The following is an 11,754-nucleotide window of genomic DNA, read 5'->3' as shown; positions in this document are numbered from 1 at the left end:
GGGTGCATGTGTGTATGTGTATATATGCATGAATGTATTGGGTGTGTGTGTGTGAGAGAGAGAGAGAGAGAGAGAGAGAGAGAGACAGAGTGTGTAGGAAGAGAAATGAACAGGAAAGGACTTTGAAGTCCTAAGATAATTCTGATGGTGGATATGGGCATTTATCATGAGCCTTTCTTAATGCTTTTTGTAGGCGATGAAGATAACAGCATCAGCAAACAAAAACCACCTATTTTTCTCATAATAGGGTTCTGGAGTTCTCTTTGGCAGGTAAAGATTTTCTTTGGTTGAAGTCAATCTTTTATTATTTTAGATTTTGTCAAAATACCTAGGCCAGGCGCCTATGTTTTCAGCAAAAGGACACTATGTGACTTTCAGAGCACGTGGAACACAAGAATCATCTTGCAAATGGATCATAAAGGCCTGACAGAGCTCCAGGGGAGCTTTACACTGAGGAAAAGGTTGGTTCTCATCTGGTCTCATCAACACTGGCACAACGAGGAAAGGGGTTTATAATAAACATGGAATAGTTAAGCAACATCTTTCCCACCTTAATGTCAAAAATCACCCTTTTTCTGATACCAGGAGAGATTTTCAGCTTAAGTCTCCGAAATGACACGTGGTCTAGTCCACTGCCAACATTTTCCTGCTTACCTCTCACTTGGGCATATTTCTTCTGGGTCTTTCATTTGGAATTATTTTTAGAGAGAAGAAAAAAAAAATGTAACTATTTAGCACAGGGTCCAAGAACACTGGCCTTGCAGGAAGGCGTTTAGGCCAGAGAGATAGGCATCATTTCTGGGAAACTAGAGCGGGCCTGGGAATAGCATTTATTCCAAATCTGCTTAATCTCAGTACAGATACTCTTTGTGGGTAAGAGAGTTATTTTGAAAGAATGCAAAGAAGAAGGAAAAAAAAAAAAAAACCCTTCAGAGATCAACACTTCAGAGGGTAAAAGTTCAAGGGAGGATTTACTTTTAATGTTAAAAGGGAAGATGGATTGTGAGTAAAATCAAGAACACTGATTAAAACACAAAAGCTCAGAAAGCCCAGAAGTGCTGTTTGGTTTTCTGAGTGTTTGTTTTTTTCTGAGCCAGAAGCCCATCAAACATACCTGCCTCATTCCTAAAAGGTTTTTCTAACTGGCTGCTAGTCTCACATAAAACCATTGACCCCAGCTTCAGCATTTGTGCGGGGTGGGTTCGCAGCGATATTTAACAAAAAAAGTCCTATGGGTATGTTGACCCTGCCTGTGAGTGAACTGTATTTGCAAAGGGGTGTGTGTGTGTGTGTGTGTGTGTGCGTGCGTTTTCCCATGCCTGCTTGTTTGCAGATACAAGAAGCAAAATCACACCTACTGGTGTTTCATTACAAGCAAAAACGTACAACTCATTTGAGGTCCATCATTTTCTTAGGCTTCACTAATTACACCTCTGAGTGTACCTAACTGGAAGAATTTAGTCACCCTTTACCTAAAAAAAGCAATTTATTTTTAGAAACTGAAAGCTGTGAGAGACATGCATATTGTTTATTACAACCTGTCTTGGGGCTGAGATCCAAAACAGCCACGGGTCTTGCCTAAGGCACTACGGCATTGTCAGAGCATTTTATTCCCTACCTGGTAGGAATCCTGTCATGGAGCTCTTTTTCCCAAGAAAATAAAAATTTATGGCTAGCTACGGACTTTTGGTAATCAAGTTCTTTATTTGTTTATCAAATGTATAGTGAGAGCTGTCAGGCACCATCTTAGGCTCGGGGGTCACATTGGTGAGGAAAACTAACACTGTCTCTGCTCTCGTGAGGTGATGTGAATCTTAATGCTATGAAAACTGGCTTTAAAATTCTGCTCTTTCAAATACAGGTGGCCAATAGGCACATGAAAAGATACTCAACATCACTAATCATGAGAGAAATGCAACGCAAAACTACAATGAGGTACCACCTCACATGGGTCAGAATGGCCATCCTTAAAAAGTCTACAAATAACAAATGCTGGAGAGGGTGTGGGGAAAAGGAACCCTCCTACACTGTTGGTGGGAATGTAAGTTGGTGCAGCCACTGTGGAAAACAATATGGAGGTTCCTCTGAAAACTAAAAAGAGAATTACTGTGTGATCCAGCAATTTCGCTCCTGGGCATATATCCAGACAAAACTATAATTCAAAAAGATACATGCACCCCTATGTTCACAGCAGCACTATTCACAATAGCCAAGATATGGAAACAACCTAAATGTCCACTGACAAATGAATGGATAAAAAAGATGTAGTACATATATACAAGGGGACACGACTCAGCCATAAAAAAGAACGAAATAATGCCATCTGCAGCAACATGGATGTAACTAGAGATTATCATACTAAATGAAGTCAGTCAGAAAGAGGACAAATACCATATAATATCACTTAAACGTGGAATCTAAAATATGACACTAATGAACCTCTCTATGAAACAGAAACAGAATCATGGACACAGAGAACAGACTGGTGGTTGCCAAGGGGAGGGGGTTGGGGAAAGGATGGAGTAGGAGGTTGGCGTCAGCAGATGTAAGCTTTTATATATAGAACGGATAAACAACGAGGTCCTACTGTATAGCACAGAGAACTGTATTCAAATCCTATGATAAACCATAATGGAAAAGAATATTAAAAAAAAGAACGTACATATATGTATAACTGAATCATTTTGCAATACAGCAGAAATTAACACAACACTGTAAATCAACTATACTTCAATTTAAAAACTGATTAAAAAATAAAATAAAATTTTGCTCTTCCTTTGGAGAAACCTGCAAATTAACAGTAGGCTCTGCATCTCCCATTTGACACACTATCGACACGTGGAGTAGCCTGGAAGTGTGCCTCAGCCTCTGCTGAGGGGAGACAAAACGGGGTCACGAAGCTGGGATGCCCTGGCTTCTCCCCAGATGCACCTGCTCCCCAGGGAAAAGACCAGGAGTGAGACAGAGCAGAGTCAATCGAAGCGCATACCTGCAGGGCCATGGAGGACGAGGAGGGGAGGAGACTCTGCACATACACCCTCCTCAACAGTTATTTTAACAACAACAACCTTAGTCTCCTCCTTGTTTCTTCCACAAACTATGGTGGGGAAACCATGAATTACTGAGGGATGGACTCCGGTGTTCTTGTTTCTACAAACTGTTATGTGAGGAAGAAAGAGAGCCTTGATCAGGCTATTGCTGCAGGTAAGAAAAAAACTTTTTAAAAATTTTGTGGCTTTGTAAGCCTCTTAAAGTGGGGGTCCATCAACTAGATCTCAACCCTGAATATGAGTATATCTGTGCTGCATTAGTAATAACACATACCTAACTTGCTGACAATCGGTGAACAGGACCATCCCTCAGAAGCACCTCTGGAATGATCCCACATCTTGAAGATGAGGAGAGAACACAAATGTGATTAATAATGATAAGAATAACTTATCAGATTGTCTTCCATCATTCTCTTAGAGAGTAGCACTTCCTCTTTCCAGAATGAGTAAAGGTTATCGTTGGAACCACTCTTGTTTTGAAACTTTGAAATTAAACTAAGTTTTGGCTGAGTTGGTTTCTGATGAGAATAGTATTATCATAGGAGCCAAGAATAATTCAGGAAAAACATACCCATTGAATACATGAAAATTCATGAGTCCATAATGATACTTTAAAAAGAGAAAGCCAAAAAAAAAAAGAGAGAGAGAGAGAGAGAAAGCCAGAAGAAACTCATTTGAGGCAGTTAGTTACCAACCCCTAATTTGGAAACTATGTAATTAAGGGGGTAATACATTTAATGTCTTTCCAGTAGGAACTATATTGCAGGCTAACCAAATAGCTCCAGTTGATGAGATAAAGCTCTATTTTACAGAAGAAAGCCAACGAGGTGTAGAAGGATGAGACACTTAGAAAATCATAATCTTGCAATTCCTAATGAGAATGTAGATCTAAGCAAGGATTATCAACTTGTGTTGAAAACATTACGTGAACAGTCAATGGGACCTGGGAAAGTCACAAGGAACCAAAGTAATACCACAACAATATGGTCCTGGTCATCAGGAGAAAAACATAATTGTACAAAGGATGGCTCAAACTGCCATCACCTTAATCTAATGGTTGATCTTAGCATCAGAAATGGTGGGACAACCAGATTTTACATGTCTCCTGGTGTCATGCATTCTGAATCACAGCATCACCTGGGCTGCAGTCTAGCCAAAGGTATTTACATGGGGTCTGATCATCCTGTACATGTAACTTCTGGGAAATGTAGGGGAAAGAGGAACAAGCTAAATGACACCACAGGCAAGTGGGGGTGCAGAGAACTTCTGTAGGCCCAGTGGCTGCAGTAAGAAGGTTCCCTGAAGAAAGAGACAAAAGAAACTAGAAGCTGGATTAAAAGACAGGGAGGGGACATAATAACCAGGTGCAATGTGTGGTCTGAGATTGGTTTCTGATTTGGACAAATAAGCTCTAAAGGACATCTGGGGGAACATTTAGGGAATCTGAATATATAAGGCTATTAGATAATGTTAAAGAATGGTTATTAATTTTAGGTGTGATAATGTTATTTTTTTGCTACATAGGAAAGTGTTCTTATTTTTTTAGAAATGCATTTTGAGGTACGTAGGGGGTAATGTCATGATGTCTCTAATTTGTTCTTTGCAGATGACGTACAGTTGGACACCACACGTGAAACAGACTGTGATGTTCAGGCACCCTATGGAATGGCTGAACACGTATACACAGACCTTTCACCAACCACACCTATCGAAGACTAGCAAGTAATATGTAATTATAAGTTGCTATCAAATCATGAGTAAAATTTTTGTACAGCATTTTCTAAAGACTGAAGTCTTTAAAATGGGTAAAGTCAAAAAGAGTAGCATAAAATATTTAGCCTAACATAGAGAGGAAAGCATTACCATTAGATGAGTGAAAGTTTCAAGACCTGATAACTCACATAATTTTAGTATTGCCACCAGAACCTAACTTCCAATGATCACAATGAATGAATTTTATAACTTTTCTTCACTTAGTGCTACTCAAAATCTTCATCTATTAGCAAAAATCTATCAACCATAAGGGAATGGTTAGATAAATTATGGTATAGCCATATCTGAAATATTGTAAAGTTACTAACAATGAAGACTTGGATTTAATTTCAGATTTGAATTGATACTTAATAACATGAAAACATATTTATGATATATATTATAAGACAGTCCCAATTTTCTGTATGTGTAAGTGATTTAGCCTCCAGATAACTGCTGAGAGAGGGATAAAGAAGAACCATTCACTGTATCTTTAGCAACACTGGACTGTAGAAGCAATAGAGAAAAATTCACTTAGAGGAGACAGCAAAAAATTGCCAAGTTCACCAGGCATGGGTTACATTATTGTCTGTTTATTTTATTTTAATTTTTTTTTTTTTGACATACAGAATATTGTCTGTTTTAAACCAGCAAGTAAGTTCTCTCACCACATTGGGCAGATATGGTAAGTGTTCTGACATGATCAAAAAAGAACCTCCTAGTTTTACTCACCTCCAAAGCTGAAAGTTGAAAAGTTGAAGCCCTTTTGCCCTTCTCAGAATGACTAAATGTATGTCACCTCCTCACTGCCAAGTCCCCCCCCCCCCACTGGGGACCAGAAAAGGCAATCCTGCTCTGAGGGACACGAGTACTCATACACATAACATGATGGCAGGGCTGTTAAACCTATCCATTAAACGTTCACTGAACATTCTCTCACTCTCCAGAAGGGCAGCCAGGTCTGGGGTGCTACCAGGAGACCAGGATCGACTGAAAGAAATGCAATCCTTCCTCAGGGGCGGCCCTTTCTTCGTTATGAGAAGAAAAAGAAACTTCACCAAGTGTCACATTCATTAAAAATTTCCAAGAGGCCTGCCTGTTTCACAAGACAGGTAAATAAATTCTCACTGCGTTAAAACCCTCTTTCCTCCCCTACCGACAAGTATAATGCTCAGCGATGATTCAAAAGATTGAAGTAGAGCTACAGGCGCCGACAAGGAAGGCCTCCGGGCTTCACCGTGCAGGAAGGAAGCCAGAGCCACAGCAGCAGGACCACAGGATCCTACTCACACACCTGCACACGCATTCACACGCAAACACACATGTACACACACATGCCTGACCATGCAAAGAAAAGGCTCTGTATGAGCACATACCAAACCTGTAATGACAACTATGTATGAGGAGCTAGGAAAGGAATGGAATGAAAGGGAAATTTAACTTTTCTTACTCTAGATATTTCTGAATTTTCTCTTTACAGCAACAGATATTCATTTACTTTTCAAGTAATTAAAAAAAAAAAAGATGAACTCATAAGCTCCTGGTAGAAATGTAAAAATGGTACAGTTCACTTGAAAACAATTTGGCAGTTCCTCAAAACTTTAAACACAGAGTTACCATATGACCCAGCCATTCTACTCCGAGCTGTTTACACAAGGGAAAATGAAATATCTGTAGGCATAAAGACACGGATGCTTATGGAAGCATTATTTGTAAAAGCAAACAGTGGAAACAACCAAAGTACCCGCTAACCAGTGACTGGATAATGGACTGTGCTATGGACATTTAACTGAATACTATTCAACAGCAATAAATAACTATTGATACAGCAGCTTGGATAAATCTCAGAATAACGTTGCTGGGTTAAAGAAGCCAGACCAAAAAAAAAAAAAAAAAAAAGAGTACATGCTATACATCTCAATTTATATAAAATTCTAGAAATGCAAACCAAACAACAGTGAGGGACAGCAGATTGGTGGCTGAATGGGGAGGGGTGAGCGGGAAGGCTGACAAAGGGCTCGAGGAGACTTCCGGGGTGATGGACATGTTCACCACCGTCACCTGCTGACGGGCTCACCGGTGTACACTGTATCGAAATGTATCCAGTTTTATGCTTTAAGTAGGTGCAATTTATTGTGTGCCAATTATACATCTCAATGAATCTGTAAAAAAAAAGGCAATACGTTTCATACAGAAAATTTGTAAATTACATAAGAATGAGAGAGAAAAATAAAAGCACTACTACGCAGTACTTTTTTAGAATACTCCTCTCAGCCAAAGATAAATGTTGGTCCCAATGGAATAGATTCCAAGTTCTGGCCCCGACAGCCCCGGTTTATCAGGATTCAGAGGAGCAATTTTCTTTTTGAGTGGATTTTCCCTAGCTTTCCGCTGAATTTCAGGGTTGAGTAAGTGAAATTTGGTTGAAACCACGAGCTTCGTAGAGTTGTGGTAATAAACCATAAATCATTCTGGGTTCTTCGAGAAGCTCTGCAAACCTTAGAAAACCAGATGGCTCTTAACAGAGCTGTTTGATTTAATAGTTTTAGGGTGGATTTTTAGCCAAGTTCTGGTTTCAGATTCTCAGCATTTAGCAGAAATGTTTAGTGAGGTAAATATACACACACAAACATACACAGACACAGACACAAAGTTTTGCTCATTTAGATCACAAAGAGAAGATGAATATGTAAATATATATTCACTCAGAATATCTGCACATACATCTCTCTTTAAATGATAATCTCCCATTTTATAGCCAAGGAAACAGATTGACTGACTTGCTCAAACCCCTACTTAGTGAGTGGTAAGAGGGATAAATCCAGCTCTCTCTAAATCCAAAGTACAAAGTTACAGTAACAGCCAAAAATTTCCCCTTGCAACATGGTTTACAGGGTCCTTTAGGTATGCTGTCTCTTTGGGCCCTGACAACCCTTCTCTGTTCGGATGGCTACTGGGACACTGGGCTTCTCCCCACATCTCCCAAACCTGGAAACAAGACTGTCCTCTGAGGTCGTGCTGCTCAAAGTGCAGTCCTGGCCCAACAGCATGGGCATTAACTGGACGCTTGTTAGAAAGGCAGACTCTCAAGCTGCATGCAAACCTGCCAAATCAGAATCTGGATTTTAACAAGATTCCCAGGTGACTTCTAGGCACATTAAGTTTGAAAGGCCCTCCCATCAAGTCAGCCAACAAATGTACACAGGATGACCAGAGCAGAGATGTGTGGAGCCATTGGGAAGAGACAGAGTGTCCCCCAGGCCAGCAGATCTTGTGTGACATTGACTGGAGAACTAAAGAAAGTATGTGCACATTGAAACGGGCTGGTCAGGCAGGGAGGAACAGAGAAAGGAGCGTTGCGGAGGCCACCACTGACATAACGCCAGCAACGCTCAGAGATGGAGGGTTGTGGCTAAAAGACAGTGGCAGGGCCAGGCCTGCTGTGCCAGGGACGTGTCAGGCATCCAAACCTGCTGACACTGCACATTGGTCATGGGAGACCCTTGGGTTGATGGGATGGGCAGACTGTAATCCTTTTTTGTTGTTCAACCTTCATGAGGACTTTCCTGGAAGACAGGGCAAAGAAGATGCCATGTCTGCCAGGTATCCGTTTAAAGCTCCTTTTTCTTTACCAATCACATTTGTTTACTCTTTTATGTTTCCTAGAGAATATGGTCAATGTCTCAGATGGAGTAAGTAGTTGGATGTCACCCTGTGCCTACAAGTTCTATCTGTCTCTGCCTGGGATGGAACACAGACATAAAAAGGAGCATACCTCCTCTCACCTCTACTTTTTAAGGAATTTGGCCAACTTTAAGCCTACCATCGCTCACACCATTGACGAGCTCCTCCTTAGTGAAAGATGGCTGGAAGCAGTGTGGATAACGCCTGGAGGTGGCATGGCGCTGCTCTGGTGGGGAATGAACATCCCATATAAGCTTTGATTTTGGTGCCCTAAAATGTCCATCTCATTGAAATAAAGAGGAATTCAGGTATGTTTGATTCAGAAAGATGACATCACTCCCAAACTCTGGAAGAATCCAAGAGGACATTTATATCAGCTTCTAACCTCTTCTCTAAAACCATTTCCTCCAGGTTTATAATTTGGCTTCTCCTTTGGGTCTGGCCATGGACAGAGAGAGAGTGGTTATGCCAACAAAAGCAGGTGAGTCCCCAGGACATTTGGTTTTACATTTTCTTCCAAATCTCCATGTCTTTCCACTATATAACACTTCCTCGTTCAATGGGGTATAGATTAGAAGGCTGTGATGAAGATATTCCTGACGTGACTTTTGCCAGACCAGCAGCCTTCTAGGCCTCTCACCATCTCCCCAGGGCCTGCTCTCAAGCTCAGGCTGGAGGGAGGGACAGGGCAATGTGTTACAAGCGTGCTCATGAGGCCACACGGGGAGCTGTGTGGTTTGGGGTCAGGAAACCAGGTGCCTGGCTGTCAGGCTACACCCACAGACCCAGGCACCACCACCAAGTCAGGTGTCTCTTGGTTTTGGCAGCTCTGAAATTATGAGTTGACACTCAGATGGCACGGAAGCCTGGAAACAAAGTTATCAGCTAATCAGAAAGGCCTTCTTGGATGTGGTTTAGATATCCTGAAAGTTAGCACAATGTGGCACAGGGTGGAAATCGCTATGCCCAGGATGAGTGATGGGGTGTGTGTGTGTGTGTGTGTGTGTGTGTGTGTGTGTGTGTGTGTGTGTGTGTGTGTGGTGGGGGTGCTGTGGTTGAATATAGAGAACCTATCTTTGTTTTTAACTATCAGATGAACGAGAGATTTTGATAAATGGGATGATTTTAGAATAACTTTCTAAAGAGAAATAATCATATATGTGCACAAAGTGTACTTAACATTTAAGACAAGTTACAGATTTTTTAATACTACTCGACAGAAGCATTTCTTAGAATCCTAAAACGTTTAATGTTAATTGTGCAATTTATTACTGAATAAACTCTCATAGTGAAATATTCAACGTCTGCAGACAAAGCTGAATTCCTCCTTAACCACTTCCTACCAACCCCGACTTCTTCCCGGAGGGAAGCAGTGTGGCCATTTGGGTATGAATCCTTCCGAAGTCTTTTCTTTGCAGTTATAAACATGTGTACGTTCCCAGACAAACAGCTAACGTCATTTTGATGTTTTGTTTGGTTTCTATCAGAAACGCCATTGTATTGAACGACGACAATTAGCTTTGTTCATTCAGAAACATATTCTGGAGATTTTTCCGTGCTAGTACTTACAGATCCATCTCCTGTGTAACCTCTGCATAGTATTCAATAGAATGGATATGTCATCCTTTACGATATCCTTATCTTATTGTGGGCCTGTAGGTTGTTTTCTATTTTCACCAACATAGGCAGCTTTGCTACAATACCTCCCTAAGGGCGTGCACGAGTATCCTCTAAAGGAGTTGATGCAACTTTTATACATTAACAGATCTTGCCACCATCGCCTCCCGGTATGGGTGCACCAATTCACACACTCTCAGCAGTGTGAGAATACTTAGTTCCCCACCCCAGTGCTCACTGTTAAACTCATAAAGATTTGCCTATTTGAAGGATGAAAATATTGTTGTTTAACTTGCATCTCCCTGATGACCATGTAGAGCATTTTTTCAGGTGTTTTCCTTCCCTCACCTGGGAGCTGCCTCTTCATACTTACGCACATTTTAAAACTTGGGTTGTCTTTTTCTTTTGAGTTTGCCAGAGAACTTCTTTTCTAAGAGAAGTTGCAAAAGCAAGTAGTAAAAGACAGTGTTCTTGATTGCAAAAAGCTATAAAAGCATCTGTTTGCGTAGAAATGGAGGAAAAAAAAAGCCTGTGGTGTGTGTGTATGGGCATGTTTTTTTCCATAGCGTGACTTTAACACCCACACATGTTTAGTAAACGGAGTGAAGCCCCCAAAGATTGCAACGGCAAAGATGAAAGACAGAAGAGTGAGGTAGCTCTGCCAGATGCTTAATAACAAGAAGGGCAATTTCCAGCCAACAGCTGCAACCTGGCTTTCATGGTCTGCAGGGGCTTGGTTTGCAACCCCAGGACCAACTGTTTCCCGTAGAAATGTTCTCTACGATGGGAGCTTGGGATTTGGGCTCCTGCTCATCTGTTGCCCACCTAAGGAAGTGACGTCAGTCTGTGGCCCCCGTCTGGGGTTATCTGAGGGGCTCATCGACGGTGGTAGTGACAGAGACAGAGGAGCAACCAGGTGGTAGCAAGGAGTTGGCAGACCCGGGCTCACCGACTCACTCTCGACCGCAGGGGAACTTATCTCCACAGGGCATCTTCCCGGGTGAAAGCTGACGTCTGCGGGCTTGAGGGAACGGGGCAATCACAGAGGGGCCGAGGAGCAAGGGGCAGGGGATCCAGCCTGGGTGTGGCTGGCTCCTATGTGTCTGTGATGAGGTCATGGCGCAAACACAATGATAAACTCCAAAGACGGGGTGTGGTGTGGGGCAAAGAGCTGGATCTGTGTGACATAATCCCTTGAGCCCTCTGTTTTTAAATATTGCTTAAAAGGATTTGATAGGAAAGGCTCCAGCCGTTTTTAGAAAACAGGCTTGGAGTAGGCTGTCTCCATCCTTTGTGAAAGTGGCTGATAAGCCGAGGCTGTCACTGAGGAGCCTCTCTTTTCTTCTTACAGTGTCTTGCTCGTAATAATCCTCTGTTTCTCCTCCAAAAGCTCCGTGTAACAGATATTTTACCAAATCCCCTTTTCTCTGGAAGAACTCCCTACACCCATTCACTTTATTCCTTCCCCAAATTAAAACAGAAACAAACCCTTCCAGCCTCTGAGCATTCCTCCAGCCCTTCACACCTCCTAACTACCATGCCTTCTCGCCTACAATCTCCTCCCCACAGGCTTCCATGTAACCTACTGAAATACTGCCCAGCGCTCAAAGCGCACGTCATAACACAGCCTTCTGAAGACATTTAGCTTCTC

At 41.8% G+C, this 11,754-nt stretch overlaps 1 long non-coding RNA gene across 1 annotated transcript; it reads left to right on the top strand.

Annotated features, from left to right (window-relative positions):
• The first annotated feature begins 222 nt into the window (after positions 1-222).
• LOC130834571 (uncharacterized) lies at positions 223-1,993 on the top strand. The gene is made up of 3 exons (XR_009048691.1): positions 223-270; positions 379-461; positions 1,862-1,993. It is a non-coding gene; the product is annotated as an uncharacterized LOC130834571 (long non-coding RNA).
• The last annotated feature ends 9,761 nt before the right edge of the window (positions 1,994-11,754 follow it).

The sequence above is a fragment of the Hippopotamus amphibius genome, chromosome 13 (genome assembly GCF_030028045.1).
Source record: "Hippopotamus amphibius kiboko isolate mHipAmp2 chromosome 13, mHipAmp2.hap2, whole genome shotgun sequence".
Classification (NCBI taxonomy): Eukaryota; Metazoa; Chordata; class Mammalia; order Artiodactyla; family Hippopotamidae; genus Hippopotamus; species Hippopotamus amphibius.
The sequence above is the reverse complement of the archived record's forward strand: the minus strand, read 5'-3'. Positions and strand labels throughout refer to the sequence as shown.